Raw genomic sequence first — 16,156 nt, 5'->3', positions numbered from 1 at the left:
GACTAAGGCACTTCCACAGGGCACAGCAACAGAAGTGGCGAAGTACTTCATCGAGAACATCGTACTACGGCACGGAGCTCCGACCGCCTTAATCACCGATAGGGGAACGGCATTTACAAGCAGGCTAACACAAGAAATCCTTCGACTCAGCCACACCACTCACCGGAGGACAACGGCGTACCATCCGCAGACAAACGGGCTCACTGAAGGCCTAAACAAAACTCTTGCCGACACGATTTCGATGTACGTCGACGTCGAACACAACACATGGGACGAAATACTGCCTTACGTCACGTTCGCCTATAACACGGCTGTCCAGGAAACAACGGGATTCACACCGTTCCGCCTTGCACACGGCCATGACGCATCGACTATGCTGGATGCGATGCTGCCCCACGAACCCAGTGATGTGGAAAACGACGCTCTGGACTTCACACAGCGCGCAGAAGAAGCCCGCCAGCTGGCCAGACTACGCATTGGTCAACAACAACGCGTCGATGAAAGAACATACAATTTGCGCCGACGAGGCGTACGCTTCAGTCCAGGTGACTTGGTATGGGTTTGGACGCCGATTCGACGACGAGGCCTGAGCGAGAAGCCACTGAAGCGGTACTTCGGTCCCTACAAAGTACTTCAACGCATTGGAGACCTGGATTACGAAGTGGTACCTGAGGGCAGCATTCCCTCTCGACGACGCCAGAGGACTGAAATAGTTCACGTCGTTCGACTCAAGCCGTACTACAGCAGGGAGCGCTGAAGACTGGCTGGAAGGAGAGAACATGAAAAAAAAAAGGAAGGAGAAGAAACGGCATCGAGACGATGCCACGTCTACGGAGGGGGCAATGCCACGAATCATCATCGCGAAACTTCCAGGGCAGGCACGAAACGGTACATCTCATTCCGGCGCATGCTGAAGAAGAAGCAAGAAGCTTCCAGACACATCGCCTGCTCTCTGGCAAACGCACGTGCTGTTTCTAGACTTTTCGGTGCGACGCTTAAATGCCTGTGCGCTCCAAGCTGGAGTATTCATTCTTTGGACTCAGTTGTGTTTAGAGAGCTATCACTCTTGTGTTTTGCTGCCAAGTAGTCTAATAAACCGTTCGCTGTTTATTCGACGCTCGCCGACCCATTTCGCTTTCTGACATTTCTGGTGGAGGTGCAGGGCATCCCTTGATCAACGGCCTGGAAGACCAACTGCGACAAAGCAGAAGACAGCTTGGTCTGCCTGCAGAATTCGGTCCATTAGAACCCCCTAAACGCAAGAAGAAGATGACTGCGGAGACCAGTACCCAAGTGGCGCAACCTGTTGCCACGCCCATAGCCCCTGCACGATCGCCGAAGACATTCAGCGGGGAGTATTACGACGACGTGGACGATTGGGTCGACCACTACGAGCGGACCGCCAAGTGCAACAACTGGAGTGACGACCAGAAGCTCGTCAACGTCTATTTCTCCCTGGAAGGCACCGCGAAGACATGGTTCGAAAACCGGGAGACTTCGCTCACGTCCTGGGACGTCTTCAAAAGCAAACTCCGCGAGGCGTTCGCTTTTCAACAACGGGCTGAACGCGCTGAATATCTGCTCCAGAGACGGATCCAGCTGCCAAACGAAAGCGTTACTGGCTTCGTCAAGATGTGTTGCGGCTCTTCCGGCGAGCTGACCCCAACGCATCCGAGGAGAAGAAGGTTCAGCGACTCATGAGGGGCGTAAAAGAAGAAATTTTTCGCGCCCTGTCCCGGAATCGACCCGCCACGACCGACGCTTTTCTGGACGAAGCCGTTCGCATTGAGAGGGCCCTGCTCTCTCGTACTACCGTCCACCAACGACACCAAGGCTACGAGGCTTTCTCCACGACCGCTGGCCTCGACGCAGGATCACTCAGACAGCTGATTCGAGAGGTGGTACGCGAAGAAGTACGAGCTCTCCTCTGTCCAGAGAAGGCCCCAGACCCTTTATCTTCAATCGGCGCGATCATCAAGGACGAGGTTCAGCAGGCAACCCCGACGCCGAAGTACCGAGACCAACCTACGCCGCCGCTCTCAGACAGGTGCCACCTACTGGTCCGCCGTACTACGGAAACCGTTGGACGCCTCCTCGGCCAGTCCAATTTCTTTCCACTCCAGTTCTTCCATTCCAAACTTCCAAACTTCCATTCCAGTAGTACGCCATCGAAGGGCCTGTCACAGCAACACCCATGTGTGGACATTTCTTTCTAAAGCTCAGGGCCAACAGATATTCTAGCAAAACCAGATGGAATGCATTGCTTCAATGAGGGCAGCGAGTACGCCGGTCAAGCCAACTTTAAGAAACTGTGTCCCGCATTTCTGGGAATGTCCCCGTCGGCGATATCGAATGGGTCGAGGATTTTAGCTCTGGATTTTATGCGTCACTCCACGGAGTCGGACATGTGGTGCACGTACGTGTGTGACTTGGAGTATCCAAAATCTATGCAAGTGCTGATGCAGTACTTTCCCCTGGCTCCCGAGAAGGCGATTGTCCTGAAGGGCTCCTCGAAGAATTAATGTATCAGTCGGCGAACATCAAAAAGCTGTTACTCACGTGCAAGGACAAGGTTGAGTACGTCGTTCATTACGCGCTGCTCGCACACTATTGTAGATTGGGCATGAGCGTGACGAAAATTTACCGAATTCTAAAATTTCGTCAGGCACCATTCCTGCATCTCTACATTGAGGACAATGTTGCCATACGCGTTGCCTCGGGTACGACGTTCGAAAAAAAAAATCTATAAAATCTCAAATAATGCAGTCTTCGGGAGAACGCTGCAAAATAAATTTAACATGAGGGATATTCAAGTAGCCTTCGATGATGAGACGGCGAGTCACCTCGGGAGTCAGGCGCAATGTGTAAGAATGGAAATTTTGTCCCCTAATTGCGTCATGTACGAAAGGCGCAAAAGAAAAATGCAATGCGATTTCTCCCTGCAGATTGGCTTTACGATTTTAGAACTGAGTAAATTAACCATGTACTCGTTCTACTACGAAACCCTGCTGAGTAAGCTCACTTGTCCGGTAATTACCTTCTACTTTGACACGGATTCTCTGATCCTCGGCCTATTCCGCACAGACTATGAAGATGAGTTACGTGCGATCGCCGACAAACATTTAGACTTGTCTTCCTTCTATCGGGAGCATCCACTGTACAGCGAGAGGAATCACAGTAGGCTTGGCGCGTTAAAAAGTGAAACCGATAGTGTACCCATAGAGGAAGTAATATGCTTGAAAGCCAAAACGTACGCCGTCAAATTAGCCGGGGCAAAACAAACTGCGAGAGCTACAGGGGTCAAAAAGAACATTGTGCGCAAACACCTCCTTCGTTATACGTGTCACGATTCACCCTACTCAAGCAAACTAGCGTATCGCACGAACAGGTGTCAATAGCGGGAAAGAAGCAGTGCATGTACACCATCAGAAATGTGAAGAGAAGTCTGATGGCGTACGACGACAAACAATACCTCGACAATACCTCGACAATGACGTCGAATGCTACCCATACGGAGGCTGCGAATATGGTAAGCTCGAGTCGACGACGCAGATTGCGGGATTTTGCCATGCATTCTTTCCCCCCTCAGATAATGCAGAGGATGAGAAGCGATAGCGTCATTTGGACTGTGTCACTGGAAGGACGTGGTACTTCATTCTCTTCTCGCTCGTCTCGTGCGCGCTGGAGCTGGACGCCGGCAACTGTACTGCGAGCAGCAAGCCGGAAAAGGATAAGCACACGTACGCGCACGAATGCCCGGGCGATATTTTGGCCATCAGACAGTGGCACGTGGTACCTACGCGGTCCGGCATTAACCTGGACATGAACGCTACTGGATCGTTGACCACGTGCCTTCAATCGCTGGACGTGAGCGAAAGCTGCAAAGATATCCAGTGCACGTAGAAGTGTCAACTCACGGAGGACGAAATTTTTCTTAGCTGCTGTCTCGGAGACGTCTACATGATCCGTCACTTCCAAGGAACCACGCCCAGCATCAAAGGAATCAATCTCTCCAGGACTGCCATGATTTTTCTCAAACATGTACTCAATAAACGTTCAAATGTATTTTTCGTGTCTGTCTAAGATAGAGCCGCAGTGGAGCCGCTGCCGAGTGCGTCATCTGTCCGCGTGTGGTTTGGCAACGTGAAGGAACCAGCCAATTACCGTGAAACGGATGGCGCCGGGGTGGGCCAATCAGAAGGCTTAGAATCAGTGCGGGACAGTTAGGATCGACTAATCAGATGGCTTATCAGTGTAAAAAATGTGCGGAGCCAATCTGCGATCAGTAGGCTTAGAATTGACCAATCACTGAGCTGAGCCAAGCCAGCTAATTAGCATACAGTGGCAGAGTCACGATCTGAGCATGGACCAATCAGCGGGGGTGCAGGTGTAGCCATGCCAGCTCATTAACATAAAGGTGCAGAACTAAGCCAGCCAATCATCGATCAGTGGCTTGGAATGGCCCAATTAGCATGAAGGGGTGGAGCGAAGCCCACTCATTAGCATAAAGAGACTGAGCTACCGTCAACCAATCACCGTAAAGGGGTAGAGCCAATCCAGCTCATTAGCATAGCGCAACCATAGCAGAGCTATGGTCGACCAATCAGATGGCTTAGAATTGGCTTGTACTGGATTAGAACTGTATTGTGTTGTATTAGAACTAAATTTTGGCTTAGAACTGGATTAGAATTGAATTAGAATTTGCTTCTATTTGATTTGAAAAAGCTGGTTGATTCGTGCGATACCTCCCTAAATTACGTTCCATTCATGAACTGTACATACTTGTACACATCAGAACAACAACCAATTATTGACATTTTTCTGGGACTATTTCATCTTTTGGAATTTTGGTTGCCCAGCCTATTATTGATGTTTTATGTTACTTCATTCTTGAGATACGTGAAGATTTCTGAACCTCTGCAGTATTTTAATTTTGGAGCTGTCCTGTGCAGAGATACAAAGAAAAATAAACAAATGTCAAGTCTGTATTTGAACATAGGAGTAGTCTGTAAGTACTTTCTTTGCTGATCATTTATATCTGCACCAGTTCCCAACTTTGCCTGCTTGATGGGAAACGTAAATAAAGATATTTATTGGCCTGCCAAATCATACCAGTGTCGTATAGTGGATGCAGAATATGTGTGAATCCTCTCACCAAACCATGTTTCGGAATATCATCAAGACTGCATCGTCTCGGGAAACTTCAGTGGCATAATGTCTTACGCTTTTGACAACGATGGCAGGCAGGAATTGCACCAGGAGGCGATGGTTTCCTTTACAAACTAAAATGTACGAGTTACCAGCTGGAAAGCGGTTTTGTGAACACTCTGCTCGATGTGGTGGAAGCCATTGCAACAATATTCGATGTCTAATCTGCTTACTTAATGTAGAGGCGTAGTGACAACCTGGAATGTGTGAATCTGGCAACCATTTCCGTCCGACCAAACAATGTGGAAAGCCTTGGTGCGGCTTCAAAATCACTGAATCACATACACGCTAAAACAATGGTGGTAGTTTGAGCGACTCTTACTGAAGGGTATAAGGCGCGATGTGTGTTCTTAGCTGATGTCACCGTTCGTGGGAGCTTGAACAAGCTTTATACGCAACGAGTTTGTTCTTGGTCTGGTCTGGTGTAAGGAAAACAAAATGAAGAACATGGCGCTCATGAAGCGAGCGGGCTACTCGAGTTCAGTTATAGATGCAGTAAAGTAAATAAAATGATAATTAAGGAGTAAAAAAAAAAATACCAGTAGCATGCCACATACACCGCATGATTGTCACAGTCAAGTCACACTCACAGTACATCCGCCAGCTGGCGGATGTACTGTGCACAAATGCGTGCAGTGTGCACGCATTGCACAGTGTGCACGCTGTGCAGTGGGCACAAATGCCTGCACAAATGCGTGCAGTGTTTTTACAGACACTAATCTAGATTAGTGTCTGTAAAAACACTGCACGCGTTTGTGCAGGGCCTGAAAGTGTTTGATCGGGGGCCAAGGATCCGGTACCTATCTTTCATCAAAAGGTTGGCTGTCTAATCGGGCTGGGAGCACTGCTGCTGCTGCTGCTGCTATCTCCGACGCGACGGTGATATGTGCAGTGCCCCCTACAGACACGAACCGAACGCAGAGCTCTCAAACGAACCTGTCTGGCAAACATTTCTGCCATGAAAAAGATTAACAGAAAGAGTAGGTACAACTCCATTTTTTAGCGACGAGAAATAGGGACAACAACGACATCTTATCAACTCCGGACGGGTGTTCTGAAGGGTGTTATCGTTCATGATTAGCGGTATCGTCTTTGTTTGGCGGTTGAAGCAGTATGCGGCGCTCAGGTTTGGAAGAAGAGGGGGAGGGTATGGATGAGAGGCTTGTATTTGGTCTCATTCTAGTAAAAGTGGTTGAAAGTTGCGACCTGGTCTTTCCTATTCAGTGTCTAACCAAGTGTCCCTATTTCTCGTCGCTAAAAATGGATGAAAAAGATTGCTCAGTTGTCTCAGCAGTTAAAGTTCCATACATGTGATTGAAATTGGGTATCCTATGGTAATTTCAGCTGACCTGAATGCGACTTAAAGGGACACTTCGGAACAAAAGTGGAGGCAGGCTTCCGATACTTGTACGATTATTGACATGTTTCAAACACGGTTACGGTATATCTCGGCTCTAAATTGTGCAGACGCCACTCAGACACGGCTCAGAGCCGCCGCTCCTCACATTTATAAAATCATGTACGTAGAAGGAAGCACGTGCTGCAAGCAACACTGGGCGGCCGCCCACAGTCTCTGGGTATGCGTCCGCTAATTCTGTGCTTGTATACATTAAATGCATTATAGTTTTATCGTGTTTCGTACAGCCGTGAGTGAAAAGAGGTGTGTGCGAGGTGTTGCAACAAAATGTTTGGCAACAAGTTGATCTCTACGTCCGCTGTTGCGTATTTATCGCCTCCCAAAAGAGAAAAAGAGCCACCGTGAGCGGGAAGCAGCACTCCGATTCAAAAGACTGGAATCGAGTCGAATGATTCAACACAAAGTAGGATATTCTCCAACCATTTCGAATCTGAGATGTTCGACAACAGAGCATGTATGATGCACGACATAGGGGTCTCCGAAGAACAAAAGCGTTAGCGAGCAAGGCTGATCCTACGCTCTTCCTGGATGCTCGTATATATCAGGTCAACGTGGCGTGTACAAAGAGGCATGCGCTCAAAGAGGTATGCAGTATACAAGGTGGTGTTGATGTTGCTTCCTTTTATAATCAACACAAGTCTCATAGAACTAAAAATGTATACATTGCAGACGAGGCTCTGAAGCAATAATCGTCATACGTGGCAAACAGCAGTGCAACACGGGCGTTGCTGTCCGCGTCCGCCCGTGGCTCCCAATAAACTTCATCGCACTTGTCCGAGTCAAATGAAAAACATACAGGGTCGCAAAGGCCTGAACGCATGGCGGAACAGTACTTCTTCACCGCTATGACCAGCCCTGACACACATGTACTTGTGCTGCTGCCCGGTGACGTCATGAGCCGGCTTCGTACGAGTGCTCCAGGAAAGGGAAATCTTGGCCGCCTCCTCCCTGAACTGGGGTTTCGGTTTAGACTACCTGATTTTTCCGCATAACCCAAGCGAAAATTTTTTGAACTAGTACCAGTTAAACTGTGTTATCGAACGGGGACCAGTCCAAGTGGAACCACTTCAACCGGCCCCATTTCAACTGGTACCAGTTGGGACAACTGGTCCCTGTTCGATAACACAGATCACCCAGTCCCAGTTGAGACTGGGACCGGTTAGAAACCAGATGGGCCAACTGGTACCAGCTGATCGAACTGGTCCCTGTTCGATAACACAGTTCAGCCAGTCCCAGTTGAACTGGTCCGGTTGCAACTGGGATTGGATGAACTATGTTATCGAACAGGGACCAGTCTGATCAACTGATACCAGTTGGTCCAACTGGTTTCTATCCGCCCCCAGTCTTGACTGGGACTCATTGCAAACCTCATTGTTGAGCTGAGACCAGTTGATGTGGCTGTACTTGGAGTGGTCCCTGTTCAAACAGAGTTCAGCTGGTAACAGCCCAACTGGTATGTAACCGGTGCCCTTTTGCAGGATCACTGTTCCCAACAAAGGCAGATCCAAGGCACTGCAATACAAAAATGCATTTTATTTGTAGTCAAATATTACACATAGTCTAATGTACATGGCGTAACTATAACATAATTAAATTATAGAAGTTGAAGTACTACAGAGTAACATGAAATAGATAATATTTCATGTTTGATTGGTTCACGGCTTGAATGCCTTGTGGACATCTTGAATCATCCAACAGAGTATTTGAGATATTCTTAATAGCACACGATGGATCGATATTTGCCTTTTGAACCCCAACAGTTTAAGGTTCCTGGAAAGTTGAAAAGGCCCAAGTAAATATGCATTCAATTGCAACATGTAGTTCTAGTGTGTGCCTGGACAGTCACTCAATTTGAGCAGTCGTGCCCACAGAAAGCACGCGAATCTCTCAACATTTCCGTTGTGCAGTAGCTGTGCATTTCAACTAAGAGATTCCCCGGCTTTCGTGGGCAATGAGTACTACTCTGGCGCGCTACGCTGGTTCGAGAACATCCGTGGTGTGAAGGGTCTAAAACACGAGAATGAACGAAAAAAAACAACATGAGAATGAAAAAAGTTGCTGGTAACGCTAGCATAAACCGGATGTTACTCGTGGGTTATTTCATCTCAATTCAGGCAAGCCCGTCCGTCGAGGTCCTTCGATTTTCTTACATATTTTTTGTGTGAAAGCCACATCTTTGTGATGAACATTGGTACAAATTTCGGACTTCAAATCGGAGCGGATGCCGGGAAAAAAATTGAAGCGCGCACCACGTGTGCCTCATCAGCGAACACTCGCGCCGAAGTTTGAGACAACCCTATGCGCCCTACGTTCAAGTGACGGGGACGACATTTTTTCTACTCGTTCTCAACATACCGGCTGCGGCATAGCCCGATACCTACTGCCGCCCGTTCGCTTGAGAAAAAATCGCAAAAACGCCGTAAAGCGCATTTTTGCTTGAATTTTGTAGCCTTCCTGTCGGGGAAGTGGGCATTAGACCGAAGTGATTTTTACACTGAGAGGTAGTCCATTAAGTGCTCCTTCTAAAGGTAGGCTGTTAAAGATTGTGAATGATAAAGCTAAGGCGGTATGTGGGAGCAAACCGGGATCACCCTCGAAAAATACGCCGACTTCACAGATCGATTTCTCAAAAACCCAACGCTTTATTTTCTCGAAAAAAATATCATTCATTCATCATTCTATTGCCTTTCAAGCGGTATAAATTTTGTAGGAACTAAAAACATTTGACAACCATAGCGGAGCGAAAAGGCGACACATGGTACGCAGTGACATCTCACAGGCTTACGGCTGGATTAATACACCACAGGCGTGCTCTAACGTCTGTATACCCACTTTACCATTTATTTCCTGCGTTCCCACATGCAAGCGAAATAATTCCAAACTGTTTCTTGTACCGTCGGGCGTATCCCCATTTCCGCAGTCACGAAATATCATGTTAAGAGGACGCAGGTTGACAGCAGCTATTTAGTATTTATTCTTTACATGTATTTTACTCTCTGTTCCGCGTACAAGATGTATTTCACATGACACGTAAAAGGTGGCACTGGACATCACGGGGCTCGTACGTCTATGATTTCACGAGGCACAAGATCACAAAATTGACGTAGATTAAGTGCATGTACCACGAAGCAGCGGGTCTGGACTACGGAATGTTCGTATCCTGAGGCAAGGCCCAATTACTCAGGCGGATAAATGTCGACGACACTTCTTGCTAGCAGGATGTCTTCATTGTCGGGCCCTCTGTTCCATTTCTTATACCACAGGTGGGAGGAACGAATGCCTGCGACGGGTCGGACCGTCCCCCACTCCACCACTCCTTCCTTGCTTCTCGGAACGCCGTGATGTCGCTCGACGGAATTTCCGGCAGGTGCGTTGAGTGATTTTTCTCTTTCAGAACACGGAGGAAATCAGCAGGTGTTCGAATAGCTGCCGCAACTGTACACCGCAGGTTGTGTAAGCTCGCCATATGTTTCAGGGAACCGCCAACACCATCGCAAGCATTTTGCCGTGACCACTAGCAGAATACAACCATATCACTAGCAGCCCGTTCTTCGTCATCAAAAAAAAAAATATGGAATAGGGGGGGATATGTTTATTAAAGATAAAGAAAGGGGGAAAGGTCTGAGATGTAGATGAGATGCGTGAACACAGTTAGGATTTCTTCCAGGGCCTCAAGTATCCTGTCCAGGGCTAGAAGTGCATGCGCCGTGTCATGGGACATGTCGTCGCTCACCGTTGCGAAGCTCGTTGTCAACACAGGTGTTGTTGCCACGCAAGTGAATAAAGAAATTTGATCTGTTTTCCAGTACCGTCCCTGGACCTCGCTTGATAGATTCACTGACCAGTTTTCGGCAAAATCAAAGCGCAACACGACATGACGTCGTTCGACAAGATGTTTTTCGTTCCAGATGGCGTTCCTCGGACGTTGCGTATTTGTTCGTGCTTGGTGTAAACAGCGGTGCACTTCCTGACTTCCTTAAGAAATTGTGGTCTTCGTTATGGGGTCTCCATTTTCCCAGACGGCTAAATTAACGTCGTCGTCCCGCTGTATCTTCAATTTCTGCAGAGAAATCTTTCCCAGACAACCATATACGGACATCCTCTGGACATCCATTTCTGACAATATGGATATCCTGAGGACATCCACAAAACTCCTCAGGACGTCCTCTGGACGTCTGCGGGACGGTCAAAGGTACATCCATGGACCTCCCCTGTTTGTCCACAGGATGTCATATATGACATTTGGAGGACTGAACCAGGATGTTGCCACCTACGCCATATGGGACCTATATTTCGTGTATTTCATTAATGCTCCTGCACCTATGCGTGCAGAGGCAGCATCCCAAACTACTATAATCTACTGCAGTGTACAAAGAAATAATGTCACGTGTTAATCTATTCCCTGACAGTTTCTGGTGCTTGCTGCATGTGTAACAATACAAATGGAAACAGAGTTTAAATATATATTGAAAAACAATTTATTGAGGAGTTTGCAAGGTACGCAGCAAAGCACAGTGCAGTGCAGCAACATTTATGAAACGCTTGCCATTATGTATTAGTGTGTTGCACGAGAGAACCACTCTTAATTATTTTTTTTAAATACGTGAGATAAAAATGGGAAACATTCTGCACGACACTTATGAAGCTTTTGCCACCCAAACAGACGGTTTGCATGAGTGTACCTCATTAATTAGGCTAATTATCTTAATTGAACTGAATATTTGGCCACGGAAAGGTTTTTCTGGCAGTTGTTGGGTGTTTTTGAGTGCCAATTTTTTGTGGAAACGTTGTGAAACATCCTGTATTTGTGACTCAAATGATGTGTTGTGGCCATGGGCCTTCTAATTAATGCAAAGAGGTTACCTTTCCTTGGCAAATTTTTGAGTTCAATTGTGCTGATTAGATGAATTAACGAGGCACACTCATAGAAAACCACTGTTTCGGAGCAAAACCCTTTACAAGTGTCATGCAGAATGTTTCCAATTTTTATCTCACGTAGTTGTTTTACAATAATTGATGGTCACTCTCTCGTGCAACATACTCTGTACATATACCGTACAGTGACTATTCATATCGACACATAATTTATCACAGCCACTCTTGGTGCTTTTAGCAAAACAATACTTGCAGCTACTTTCTTATGACTGGGGAGGGAGTTGTGTGCCTAGACTCAAAGAAATAAAGTATAGGTGTATAACAGTTACACACTGCCGACACTCCATGTGAAAGAATGTCCCCGGCACACCTTGCATAGCTGTCTTGGCCGTTGCATATCGAATGCTAGCAACAAAGTATGTACGTACTAATCAACATCATTACAAGTTTCCTAAAACGGTACAGGTCCCGACAGATGTGTACGGAATAAGCGAGCTGCGCATTTGTTCTCCGCCAAGACACCCGAGCGGCAGACGGAAGCGGGTGAGTTTGAGCGCGGTCATCGTATGAGAGGGGTAGATGAGCGTGCTGCAAGCTACATACTGCGATAGTTTCTGTATTGCTTCTCACGATAGTGCCTCCGAAGTGAGTTCGAAACCACTGCAGTGTTCTGCGACACCACGTCACTGAAAGATTGTGAAGACTGGTAGCTCTCAGGTATTATTAGGGACAAAGTCATTGTGGAAACACGATACTGTGTTGCCCGTATTAAAAAGCGAATAAGCATTACATATCTTCTGAATACATTCATCGTTACGGAACATAGCTGTGATGATATTAAATATCAGACGTGACCAGATGACAGCTTACATACACAGTATTTCAGTCACGTGGTGTTGGAGAGCACTGCAGTGAAATCCAACGGACTTCGTGGGCACGTTTAAGAGAAGCAATACCGAAATTACCATAGCGAGTTCCGAGCAGCACACTCATCCACGCCTCTCTCAGCAAAGAACTCTACCGCTCTCTACCACTTACCGTACCACTTACGTACAAAGTGGTTTCAAGTGGAAATCCTTTCATAAATCACTTCAGATTGCAAACATTTTTCACCTGGATAACCTCAGTCACGTCAGATGCAGTCTTCGTCAGACCTCTCGACACATGGAATACGTATTCACCTGCCCTGACCTAACCTCAGTCACGTCGGATGCGTCAGCCCTCTCAACACATGGAATACTTATTCACCTGACCTAACCTAACCTCGGTCACGTCAGATGCAGTCTACGTCAGCCCTCTCGACACATGGAATACATATTCACCTGCCTAACCTAACTTCAGTCACGTCGGATGCACAGTCTACGTCAGCCCTCCCGACACATGGAATACGTATTCACCTGCCCTGACCTAACCTCAGTCACGTCGGATGCGCAGTCTACGTCAGCCCTCTCAACACATGGAATACGTAGTCACCTGACCTAACCTAACCTCGGTCACGTTGGATGCACTGTCTACGTCAGCCCTCTCGACACAGGGAATACGTATTCACCTAACCTCAATCACGTCGAATGCACATTGTACATGGGGCCCACTCTTCGACATGTGCAATACGTAATCACCTGGCCTAACCTAACCTAACCTCAGTCACACCGGATGCACATTCTACATTCGACACTGTTCGACATGTGCAATACGTAATCACCTGACCTAACCTAACCTCAGTCACGCCGGATGCACATTCTACATGGACCCGCTCTTCGACACGTGCAATACGTAATCACCTAGCCTAGCCTACCCTTAGTCACGCCGGATGCACATTCTACACTGTGGGCACTCTTCCATGTATATTGGCAACATGTCGATAGAGGGCGCTGTCCTCATCGGTCCGCTCTTCGGGAAGGGGGGCGTGGTGGTGCTTTAAGGGAAACGGATTTAAGGAGCAGAAGGAAGAAGGTGCGGGGAGGCTCTCCTTGGTGGATGGACTCGTGTAAACTGCTGAGGCACGGAGGTAAATAAAACTTGGATGCATTGACTTGGTTTCCGAGTTGCTTTCACGGGCCGGACGGGCGAGCACGACCCCGAGAGTGGGAATGGTCCCCACATTTTGGCGCCCAATTGGTTTAGGGACGTACACGTGCGTTCGGTGGCGGGAGGATGCGGCCAGGGTAGGTTTTTCCTTGTTTTTGAATGTGTTTTGTTTTTCGGGACTGTTTGAACAGCCTCGCGCTGTTGTCCCGGTGCCGGTTGGCTTTCCTGTCTCGGGGACAGTTTAGCCGTAAAACCGCGTTGTTTTTAAATTTATTATTACTCTGGCCTCACGATACCTGCGCTGCCGAACTGGGTGGTTAACGCCCCTTGTTGCAGAACCTGCTGGTGTGCCCGGCCACGTGAGGGACGTCGTCAGTTACTCAAGTTTCCTCTCTTTTTCTAGCTAATTACGTTTCTTTTTTTGCCACTATTTGGAATTGGTAGGCAATACGGTATCTCGAAGCCTCGGATGTTTCCTTTTTTATTGTGCATTCCCATGTTTTCGAGTCTTGCAGTCGCTTCACAGGAGGTCCAGGCGCGGACTGGCTCCCGGCGCGTCCCGACCATGGATACGAAACCCGCCCCCAAGGGGAGATTCCTCACCGACCAGTCACATCGGTCGGACGTAGGCCTGTTGACGGTGACCCGATTTGCCGGGCAGTCACGTTCTTGGGGTTATGGTATCTGCAGTGCCTTCCCCAAAATCTATTTGGTGCTCACTTAGTACCGGTACACAGACTAGAGGTCTGAACCAGACTTCGTAGCTAGCATGACTGCCTATCAGACTGTCATGAGAACCGTCAACGGAGTAACAATCACGTGCATCCTGTAGGCTGCACTGATATCAGACGTCTGGCACAAGCTATTCCCGCCACTGCCACCCCCCTTTCGCATGTATCTCCGAGCGTATCACTTTGATAGCTCTGAAGCGATAGCGTGGGAAGATCGTACTTACACGATATCTTCCTGGTGAATTTGGCGCCTACTCAACCGAGTGTAGGCTTTTAGCTGATGGGATGAGCAAACCATGCTTCTAATGTGTTGTTCCCCCAAGCATTCGATCCCTTCGCATTTGTGCAAAGGTTGATCACCGCAATTAGGGACCTAGAGAGGCCCGCATTGCACCAACTACGCTTCGTTCCTTCCGGGCCTGCTTTCAGCTACGACACTATGCGCACGTAGCTGTTACTATTTTCGGTCACCAAAACCTGGTGCTCGCGATGTAGTATCTGTTACTGTGATTTCCGTTACGCGGACTTCCACGTTTACATTTGGGGAGGGCTTTTCCAGGCGCTCGCGGTACGGAGTTACCCTCTTACTGCCGTTCCATTTTCCTTTTTATTCCAGGTTTACTATGCACCGTCAACCTCAATACGAAAACGTACCCAGGACATCTCGATGGGCATCTCGGTTCCCTCGGTCGACGCAGTACGCCCGTTCTCGGTCACCCGGACCCATCCACAGGTCGGCGTCGACGTGGACCGTAGTTCATCAAGGGTACCCAGTTTCTTGGGCGTCACATAGCCGGTGGTCGGCGCAGCCACGCCTCCTTAGGACTGCTGATCTGGCCTCTGCCCCACCACCGTTCAGGGGACTCACCATGTCAGAGCGGAACCCAGCTGATCCTCTTCAGCCTTGGTCACCCGAAGAGGAAAGCAAGTTATGCCCCGTCTGTCAGGTACCTGAGCTGCACCGAGCAACTCACCGGCGCGGCAACCTGCACCGATCTCGTGTTGAGCAGGCCCACCGCCCTGAGACGATCGACGTGGCCACCGCCCTCTCGACCCTCCGTCGGCTCCGTCCGGAGCTGCTACGCGAGACCGAGGGGCAACCCAGACAACCCTCTCCTCCCCCCGCCGGTGACGATGACCTCATCGACCTGGACCTGGACGCATAATCGTGATTGTCTTCCACTGTGTACATACTTTTGGGATGGGGGAAATGTGGGCACTCTTCCATGTATATTGGCAACATGTCGATAGAGGGCGCAGTCCTCATCGGTCCGCTCTTCGGGAAGGGGGGCGTGGTGGTGCTTTAAGGGAAACGGATTTAAGGAGCAGAAGGAAGAAGGTGCGGGGAGGCTCTCCTTGGTGGATGGACCCGTGTAAACTGCTGAGGCACGGAGGTAAATAAAACTTGGATGCATTGACTTGGTTTCTGAGTTGCTTTCACGGGCCGGACGGGCGAGCACGACCCCGAGAGTGGGAATGGTCCCCACAACACAGACCCACTCTTCGACACCAATACCTAACCTGGGAAAAGATGCACTCTCTCCACATCCAGGTGTTGCTTTTTGTTTTAATTTGTAGCATTATTTATTAGCATTATTATTTATTATTTCCATCTTCCAACATAAAAAAATCAATTAAAGAAAACCATCTTACGCAACCCTACCATACCCAAAACGTTTCTCACACTACTACATCCGATAGAAGACGATTATTAACCTCTCCATACCCAAAACGCGTCTCATGCGACTATATCGGATAGCAGACGACTACGCGATACATAGCCGATCGCCGATCACTCGCCCGTATGCACTCGTATCGTCTGGCAACAATGACAACGTGCCATAATTGCCAAACGCTAATTCCACGCCTATCCGTCCGCCGCGGAATCGTTACTAAA

General features: G+C 48.4%; 1 long non-coding RNA gene across 1 annotated transcript in view; it reads left to right on the top strand.

Moving 5' to 3' along the window:
* Window positions 1-15,677, top strand: part of LOC135383527 (uncharacterized) — a 28,534-nt gene extending 12,857 nt beyond the window's left edge. The window contains exon 2 of the long non-coding RNA XR_010419928.1: window positions 14,876-15,677. This is a non-coding gene — a long non-coding RNA (uncharacterized LOC135383527). The remainder of the gene's footprint in view (window positions 1-14,875) is intronic.
* The last annotated feature ends 479 nt before the right edge of the window (window positions 15,678-16,156 follow it).

Source organism: Ornithodoros turicata, chromosome 2 (genome assembly GCF_037126465.1).
Source record: "Ornithodoros turicata isolate Travis chromosome 2, ASM3712646v1, whole genome shotgun sequence".
NCBI lineage: Eukaryota > Metazoa > Arthropoda > Arachnida > Ixodida > Argasidae > Ornithodoros > Ornithodoros turicata.
This window is presented reverse-complemented; position numbering and strand designations above follow the sequence as displayed.